The sequence below is a fragment of the Eurytemora carolleeae genome, unplaced genomic scaffold, assembly GCF_000591075.1.
Source record: "Eurytemora carolleeae unplaced genomic scaffold, Eaff_2.0 scaffold397, whole genome shotgun sequence".
Classification (NCBI taxonomy): Eukaryota; Metazoa; Arthropoda; class Copepoda; order Calanoida; family Temoridae; genus Eurytemora; species Eurytemora carolleeae.
The window spans coordinates 226,339-235,102 of NW_019396371.1; the positions used below are offsets into that span (position 1 = coordinate 226,339).

The 8,764-nt window shown below is 30.6% G+C and overlaps 1 long non-coding RNA gene across 1 annotated transcript; it reads left to right on the forward strand.

The window, feature by feature from the left end:
• The first annotated feature begins 1,455 nt into the window (after positions 1-1,455).
• Positions 1,456-7,576, forward strand: LOC111701908 (uncharacterized). Its single transcript, XR_002765293.1, has 5 exons — positions 1,456-1,504; positions 2,030-2,076; positions 3,194-3,239; positions 4,783-4,842; positions 6,918-7,576. It is a non-coding gene; the product is annotated as an uncharacterized LOC111701908 (long non-coding RNA).
• Positions 7,577-8,764: the final 1,188 nt, after the last annotated feature.

Consider the following 8,764-nt stretch of genomic DNA (forward strand, 5'->3'; position numbering starts at 1 on the left):
GATAACACAAGATAGGAAAGGACAGTACTAGATAACACAGGATAAGAGAGGACAGTACAAGATAACACAAGATAGGAAAGGACAGAACAAGATAGCACTGGATATAGGAAGTGGTAGTAAAGTATATAAAACCGGAATATATCTTAAGAGAAAATAGTTCTAAAAATATATCTGAATATATCTGTAGAGAAAATAGTTCTAAAAATATATCTGAATATATCTGAAGAGAAAAAAGTTCTAAAAGTATATCTGAATATATCTGAAGAGAAAATAGTATCTAGAACAAATTAAAGGATATTTCCAGGAAGTATGTCCCTTGAAGGAAGAACAAGTTCCGGAAAATCCTCAACACTAGGAATCTCTGGTTTATTAGATAATATTTAAAGGGACAGACCGGCTATGTAATGTAGTTAAACTGAGTATGCAGTGTTGTAGACAAATTCTTTAGGATTCATTTAATTTCAGGATTTACAGATCTTTAAAAAGTTTGATATGTCTCAAATGAATCCTAAAGATTTTGTCCACAACACTACATACTCAGGTCAACTACCTTACATAGTCGGTCTGTCCCTTTAAAAATACCAAAATGTCCCCCCCCCCCATCATCATTTGATGACACAAAATATGTCATTGTATTCATACATTTTTATTAAAACTATTTTGCATTTTTTCAATCATGTCTCCAAATTCGGAAAAGTTCCTGAAAAGAAAAAAAATTTAATTTCTAATCTGATAACCAAAGTATTGATTCATGCTTGGGCATAAAATCAAAACTAGACTTGCTACGAGGTCACAAAGTTGTAAAAGTAATTTCGCACGAATTTCGTTATGTTTCAATTAGAGTGAGAAAACATAAATTGTGTAAATACCATAATGTTTTTTTGTCAAAAAACATCTGTAATTTAATTTTAATTTTGTTAGACCATGAATATTTCAACAGTTTTGTTGGCCATATTTTTCACGTTGGAGATTGTTTTCCTGTTATTTACAGCAGGTCAGGGATATGTATTGCTTTTATCATAAAAATGTTGTTATCATAAAAAAGATTTAAAAGGACTGTAAGCGTAATTTCAAGTGACCCGTCATGCAAAAATAGCAATGACCGATTCACTAGGCTACCCTTAAAAGCTTTGTTTGATCATGTATGAATTGTTTATCAATTTTTATAATTTTCAAGCGAGAAAACCGACAATATCTTCAACATTATTGATTAAATAAATGTTCCGAGGATACCGTTGTGAATAAGACATTGCCATCTTTGCATTGAAGGTCACTTGAAATTACGCGTACAGTCCCTTTAAAAGAGTTATTTTTAAGTTTTCTACCATCAATCTGACGAGAAGAGTGTCCAACAGGCGGTTTATCCAATGCTTTTCAAACCAGAGTTATTCAGAGAAATGAGACAACTTAGGTCAACACTTTTTAGTGAACTATCCCTTTAACTGAATATATATATAATTCCAACCACTATATTCCATATTGTTGGAGTGTTTACTAAACGATGGTAAACAATTTAAAATTAATAAAAAAAACTTTAGATCTAAAATTTACTTTTCCAATGTCTTTAAAAAATGGTTGTACTTTTATAAGACTGTGTAAGCAATATATATGATGAATGCGATTATTTGTCAACATTTTTACGTTAATTTTACATTTTTCCGATTTATTTTTTTATATTTTTTTAACTTCTCTTTACACCACAACATTTAAAGACAAAGTAATATTTATTTTGCGGATGAGCTGGCCTGGAAAAGTTTGGCTATAAACATGTATTTGAAGTTACTAGTCAGCTTTGAAGATCGTTGAAATACGAAATGTGTCAAGAGTTATCAGAGTCCCAATTTAATGAATTTGAGCCGCGTATTAAATCCGCCAAAAACCGGTTTCAATTGAGCGCCGGCTTAAATCTTGAAATTTTGAATACCATTTTAAGTGGAACCAATCATATTTGAGCCGCGACTTAAATTTAAGCCGCAACTCAAATTCTTTAAATTCGGCCTCATAACGATCAAATCAAAAACAAATTTAGGTTTCTAATGCTACCTTGGTTGCTTATTTGGGGGACTATTTTAATTGGTGAGTTTTAAGAAATTGTCAAAATGTAAAAAATTCTACATTACAATTTTACATTTCTTATATGCTTTATGTTAATGACATTTTTAAAATAATAAAATTAATTTTAATTTTTCTAAACTTATTTCAAAAGCCAGTCAAATCTTTTGATTCTCGATTTTAGAATTTAATTTCTCATTGATATAATAATTCAAAGAAGAATAGTTCAAAACATGATTAAGCCAAAACCTTGAATCCAAATAATTAATTTTTAATTAATTTGATTTTTGAAACCAAGTTCTAGAATTTTACTTGACAATGTTTCTCAATTTAATTAAGTCCTCTAGAAAAATGAGCAAAAATGAATGATGCGCATGAAAGATGTGACTTTAAAGGGAATGTTCGCATTCGTATATCTATTTTTGAAAATTTAAAAAAAAACCACGAAATCTTTTGTGAAAATCCGCGAATTATTTTTGTTTTGTTTTACGATGTACACAAAGAGAACATGTTCACAATTAATTTAGAAGATGGGCGCGAAGCGCCCTATAAGGCTAATTATCAAAAATCCTCGAAACAGGAATAAATGTTTTCAAAAGTAACTCTCAGATCATGAAAAATACAAAATATTATGAAACGTTAACTATTTACGAATGCGTCGAAAAATAATCGATGACTATTGTTTGTATTATTTGAATGATTTGTTTGGAATTAAATTGATTTTTTTACGATCCGAGTTGAATGTTGCATCTTTCTGAATTTGTATGGACACTACGTTCTTCGGTATAAGTCGGTTTTAACACTTTTCTCCTTATAGACGCAGCAGATAGAAGTAAGATTAGTAGCGATCAAAAGCGCCTTTTTATCGCATTAAGCCTATACCCTTTTTCATTTTTCGCGAACACTCCCTTTAAAGACGACTGAAATTTGTTACTTTCTTTGCCAAATCACTAAGTACTTGCTTTGCTTTGATTAATTTTCTTTGCACAAACTCAAATTTTCTAATCCCTATCTTTACTTTTTAAACTTTGATATTTCAAACTGAAGGAATTCATAGTTTCAAATATCTATGGTCCATGACATTGGGTTGAAAAGATATAGGGGTTAGAAAATCAGAGTTTGTGGCAAAGACTTAATTAAGGGAATCTTCTGAGCACTGTATTTCTCTCCTACTATCTACAACCAAGGTATTGTATTTCTCTCCTACTACCTACAACCAAGGTATTTCTCTCCTACTATCTACAACCAAGGTATTTCTCTCCTACTATCTACAACCAAGGTATTTCTCTCCTACTATCTACAACCAAGGTATTTCTCTCCTACTATCTACAACCAAGGTATTTCTCTCCTACTATCTACAACTAAGGTTTTTCTCTCCTACTATCTACAACCAAGGTATTTCTCTCCTACTATCTACAACCAAGGTATTTCTCTCCTACTATCTACAACCAAGGTATTAACCTGTATTTCTCTCCTACTACCTACAACCAAGGTATGAACCTGTATTTCTCTCCTACTATCTAAAACCAAGGTATTTACCTGTATTTCTCTTCTACTATCTACAACCAAGGTATTAATCTGTATTTCTCTCCTACTACCTACAACCAAGGTATTGACCTGTATTTCTCTCCTACTATCTACAACCAAGGTATTAACCTGTATTTCTCTCTTACTATCTACAACCAAGGTATTAACCTGTATTCCTTTCCTACTATCTACAACCAAGGTATTAACCTGTATTTCTCTCCTACTACCTACAACCAAGGTATTAACCTGTATTTCTCTCCTACTACCTACAACTATCTAGAACCAAGGTATTAACCTGTATTTCTCTCCTACTACCTACAACCAATGTATTAACCTGTATTTCTCTCCTACATCTTACAACCAAGGTATTAACCTGTATTTCTCTCCTTCCATTTACGACCAAGGTATTAACCTGTATTTCTCTCCTACTATCTACAACCAAGGTATTAACCTGTATTTCTCTCCTACATCTTACAACCAAGGTATTAACCTGTATTTCTCTCCTTCTATCTACAACCAAGGTATTAACCTGTATTTCTCTCCTACTATCTACAACCAAGGTATTAACCTGTATTTCTCTCCTACTACCTACAACCAAGGTATTACTGTATTTCTCTCCTACTATCTAGAACCAAGGTATTAACCTGTATTTCTCTCCTACTATCTACAACCAAGGTATTAACCTGTATTTCTCTTCTACTAACTACAACAAAGGTATTAACCTGTCTTTCTCTTCTAATACCTACAACCAAGGTATTAACCTGTATTTCTCTTCTACTATCTGCAACCAAGGTATTAACCTGTATTTCTCTCCTACTACCTACAACCAAGGTATTAACCTGAAAAAACCCACCTTTTTCAAATTTATAAATTTAATCTTCTTTTGGTAAGATTTTTTATATTTTGATTTAATCGGAAACACAAACGCAGATAACGTAAATGTTACAGGTAACAGAATAAATGTTATACAGTTATTTTTCTTATTCAATAATGTTACAAAGAAACTATACATTTGCAACAAATTTCACTTTTCTAACCTTTATATTTTTGCAACACAATGTCGTTGATTTTTCATATTTCAAACTATTTTTCCTGATAGATCAGATAGATCAGATTGATGAGATATTTGGAAATAGAAAATAATAGTTTAATTAGACGGAATTATTTAGTTTCTTTATTTTTTATATTTTTTTTTTGTAAAAGTGGAGTTTGGATTTGTGTTGGGCTGGGTCTACTCACTGTGTTTATCATCTACCCTACTTGGTAATATCTATAATTATTTATATTAATGATAATAATGATAATATGATAATAATTTTTCAATAATTATGGTACAGTGTGTCCCAATAAACATGGGAATTCAGTGACGAATTCGATATCGTCTTTTTAAATAATTCTTTGATTTAGTATAGTGATGCCTACTGAGAAAGCTGTAATCTGTAAGTCGAGTTTCGTCTGCTATGTTCACATTTTGTTTGTTAATGTTTTGACTGCATACGGCTGTACTTCGTAAAGCAAGAAAATTGCAGTATACACACAGAGTAAACTTGTACGTAATCACTGTTTATCTTGCGCAGACATTATAGACACATCTTTACAGTCTTTTACCCTTTTCATAAAACAAACTCTACAGACATAATATAATGGCTTTTAAAATTAGGTATTACAATGCTAATTCATAACAAAGACGATATCGAATTCGTCACTGAATTCCCATGTTTTTTGGGACACCCTGTATTAAAGTTAACAAGAAAAGTAAAAATGACAATTAGTGATAATAATAGCAATAATATTGATAATATTTAACAATAATAATAATAATGATGATAATGGGTTTAATAATAAAAATAATAATCATAGAAGCAATAATAATCATGCATTACAATTTAGAAAAAGAATTTAAAATTTTACAACACGTTAAAGATAAATTCAGTTTTTATTTTGAATTTTTAAATATTCTCAATTTGTTTTTATCAGCTGAAAGCACTCAAATAGATTATTCTTTTATTGCAAAAAGATTTTATCATGGAAAACAATCTGTTCAAAAATTGAAAGTAAAATCTGATTTGCATAAAAGTGAATAAATTTGGAGAAAATTTGAGAAAAAACAAATGTAACTTTGGAATAGGAGCATGATACAGCAAAATGGAGAAAATATAAAAAAATAGTTTTTAGTGGATTAAGTTCAATTTACATAATGACGTTCATATATAAATAACTGTTATTTTATCGTGATTGTCTAGACCTAACCCTCCTGCCCAAATCTTTACTATTGTTTACATTACTGTTTTGTTATATCATATATTTATTAAATCTCAAACTTATTTCTTCTAAGCATTCTTATCTCTTGATTAGTGGATGATTATGAGTTTTCAGAAATCAGTTCACCGCCTACTGGGTGTTTTGTACACAAAATATTTCATTAGAAAAATATTTCAATTAAAAATATTCCAAATCGTCCATAAGATAGTGAACGGACGTATTTGAATAAATTTCATGTTACGTTACGCTATATTTTAAGGATGAAAGATGTTTATTTTTACAATTTTTTTTCTACTCCTATTTCAACTTCCAATTCAAATTTGTTTAAATTATTTTGTTTAAAAAGTTGTTGTCCCTGTATGTGTACTGCAGTTAGTTTACATTTTTTTGTTTATAAGGTTGTTGTCCTTGCATGTGTACTGCAGTTTATTTACATTATTTTGTTTACAAGGTTGTTGTCCTTGCAGTTTATTTACATTATTTTGTTTACAAGGTTGTTGTCCCTGCATGTGTACTGCAGTTTATTCACATTATTTTGTTTAAAAGGTTGTTGTCCTTGGATGTGTCATGCTGTTTATTTACATTATTTTGTTTATAAGGTTGTTGTCCTTGCATGTGTACTGCAGTTTATTTACATTATTTTGTTAACAAAGTTGTTATCCTTGCATGTGTACTGCAGTTTATTTACATTATTTTGTTTACAAGGTTGTTGTCCTTGCAGGTGTACTGCAGTTTATTTACATTATTTTGTTTACAAGGTTGGTGTCTTTGCATGTGTACTGCTGTTTATTTACATTATTTTGTTTACAAGGTTGTTGTCCTTGCATGTGTACTGCTGTTTATTCACATTATTTTGTTTTACAAGGTTGTTGTCTCTGCATGTGTACTGCAGCTATTTTACATTTTTTGTCTCAAGGTTGTTTTTCCTGGCATGTGTTCTGCAGTTTATTCACATTATTTTGTTTACAAGGTTGTTGTCCTTGCATGTGTACTGCAGTTAGTTCACATTATTTTGTTTACAAAGTTGTTGTCCTTTCATGTGTACTGCAGTTTATTTACATTATTTTGTTTACAAGGTTGTTGTCCTTGCATGTGTACTGCAGTTGGAGAAATCAACGAAAACATTTCAAGAAGATGCTCAGAGAAAGATCATTGATTGAAAACACTCCTTACCATAGTCAACATACTCTATCCCGTAGATATACGTCAGTATAGATACAACACTTAACCGACTGTACTGTACCGTACTAACCAACTGTACTGTACCGTACCAACTGACTCTACTGTACCGTAATAACCGACTGTACTGTATCGTTCTAACCAACTGTACTGTACCGCACTAACTAACTGTACTGTACCGTACTAACCGACTGTACTGTACCGTACTTAACCTACTGTACTGTACCATACTTAATGGACTGTGCTGTACCGTACTTAACCGACCACACTGTACCGTACTTAACCGACCATATTTTACCGTACCTACTGTTCTGTATTGTACAACATTATACTGTACCAGACCGTACTGTACCTTGCAACCATATACCGAACTATATTTTACTAATTCCTCCTGTACAGTTTGTTGTACTTTCATGTAAGTTAAGTACTCACTCCAAGTTTACCTTCTTTTTAACTAAAAACGACCAAATCATGTAGAAAAGTTTTCAACTTGTTCACAGCTTTAACTTTTGTTAGAAATCTATTAAAAAAATATATATTTATGATAAATATTTAATTTACAGACGTACTTCATACTTCTTTCAACTCTACACGATGTCCAAGGATTTTACGTTGGACTGAAATCATATTTTTTAACTGACAAGGGAAAATTTTTGCATCTGTAGATTCTACAGTGATTAAAGAAAACTCTCACTATTGTTTCAGTAGAAGTAAATATTTCCATTTACTGTTATAGTGCCGATATACGGATTTATTTCTAATTGGATAATGATGTTACCGCCATGCATTTTTTATTGGTTCAGAATAGACTACAAAACACATGGCTGAACCCTGATTGATTGAATCAGGCGCTAATGGACTTGGCGTTCTAGAATGCACTGGAATAGGAAGTCGACTTTTAAACTCAAGTTATGGCTTTAAATAGTTAAATGAATATGAGACACAGCAATTGTGCAGTGTAAACAGACCCATTTCACTTAATAAGTAATTAAATTATTTGCTTTGTAACAACATCAAATGCACTTTAATATTGCTCTAATGTCGTCTTTTCATTCTACAGTTTACATGGTTATCACCGTATGAAAATTTTACGGGTGATTATCGAAAAAAATAGCTTGGGTCTGTCCTAGAGACAAATTTGAAATACCAACTGTTTCGATTTCTTACACTATATCCACCTTTAAATTTTTGTTTCAAATATTTCAGACGTTTAAAACTAAGTTTTGTTAATGTGAAATCTATAGATTGTATACAAATATGATATATGAATAATTTTACCGCTTGATTTATATATATTGCAATTTTGAAATTGAAATAAAATTGAAATTTCAAGTGATCCTCCATTTTAAAGGAGGGGAATGACTCTTTAAACCTTTATCTGATCAATAATGTTTTTCTCGTTTTTAAGTGTTTAATTCTAATAATTATTTCATTGCTTTTCAACAGCAGAAATGCAAAAGTTACTTTTGAAGAGAAACCACAATTAAAGATAATCAGCTCTCAAAATTATAAATATGGATATCTAATTCATATTTGATTAGACAAAGCTTTCAAGGGTACTGTTGAATCTGGCATGTCCTTTTTTAAAATAAAAGTTAACATTAAATATAAAAAATAGAACATATTTTAATGTTTATTTTGTGATAAATTACAATAAATGTCATCAGTAAGTTTTAAGAAATACAAAATTGTAAGTTTTCATCGGAAAAAGAGAAGAATTTAATGAATTTAAAACTTGAATAAA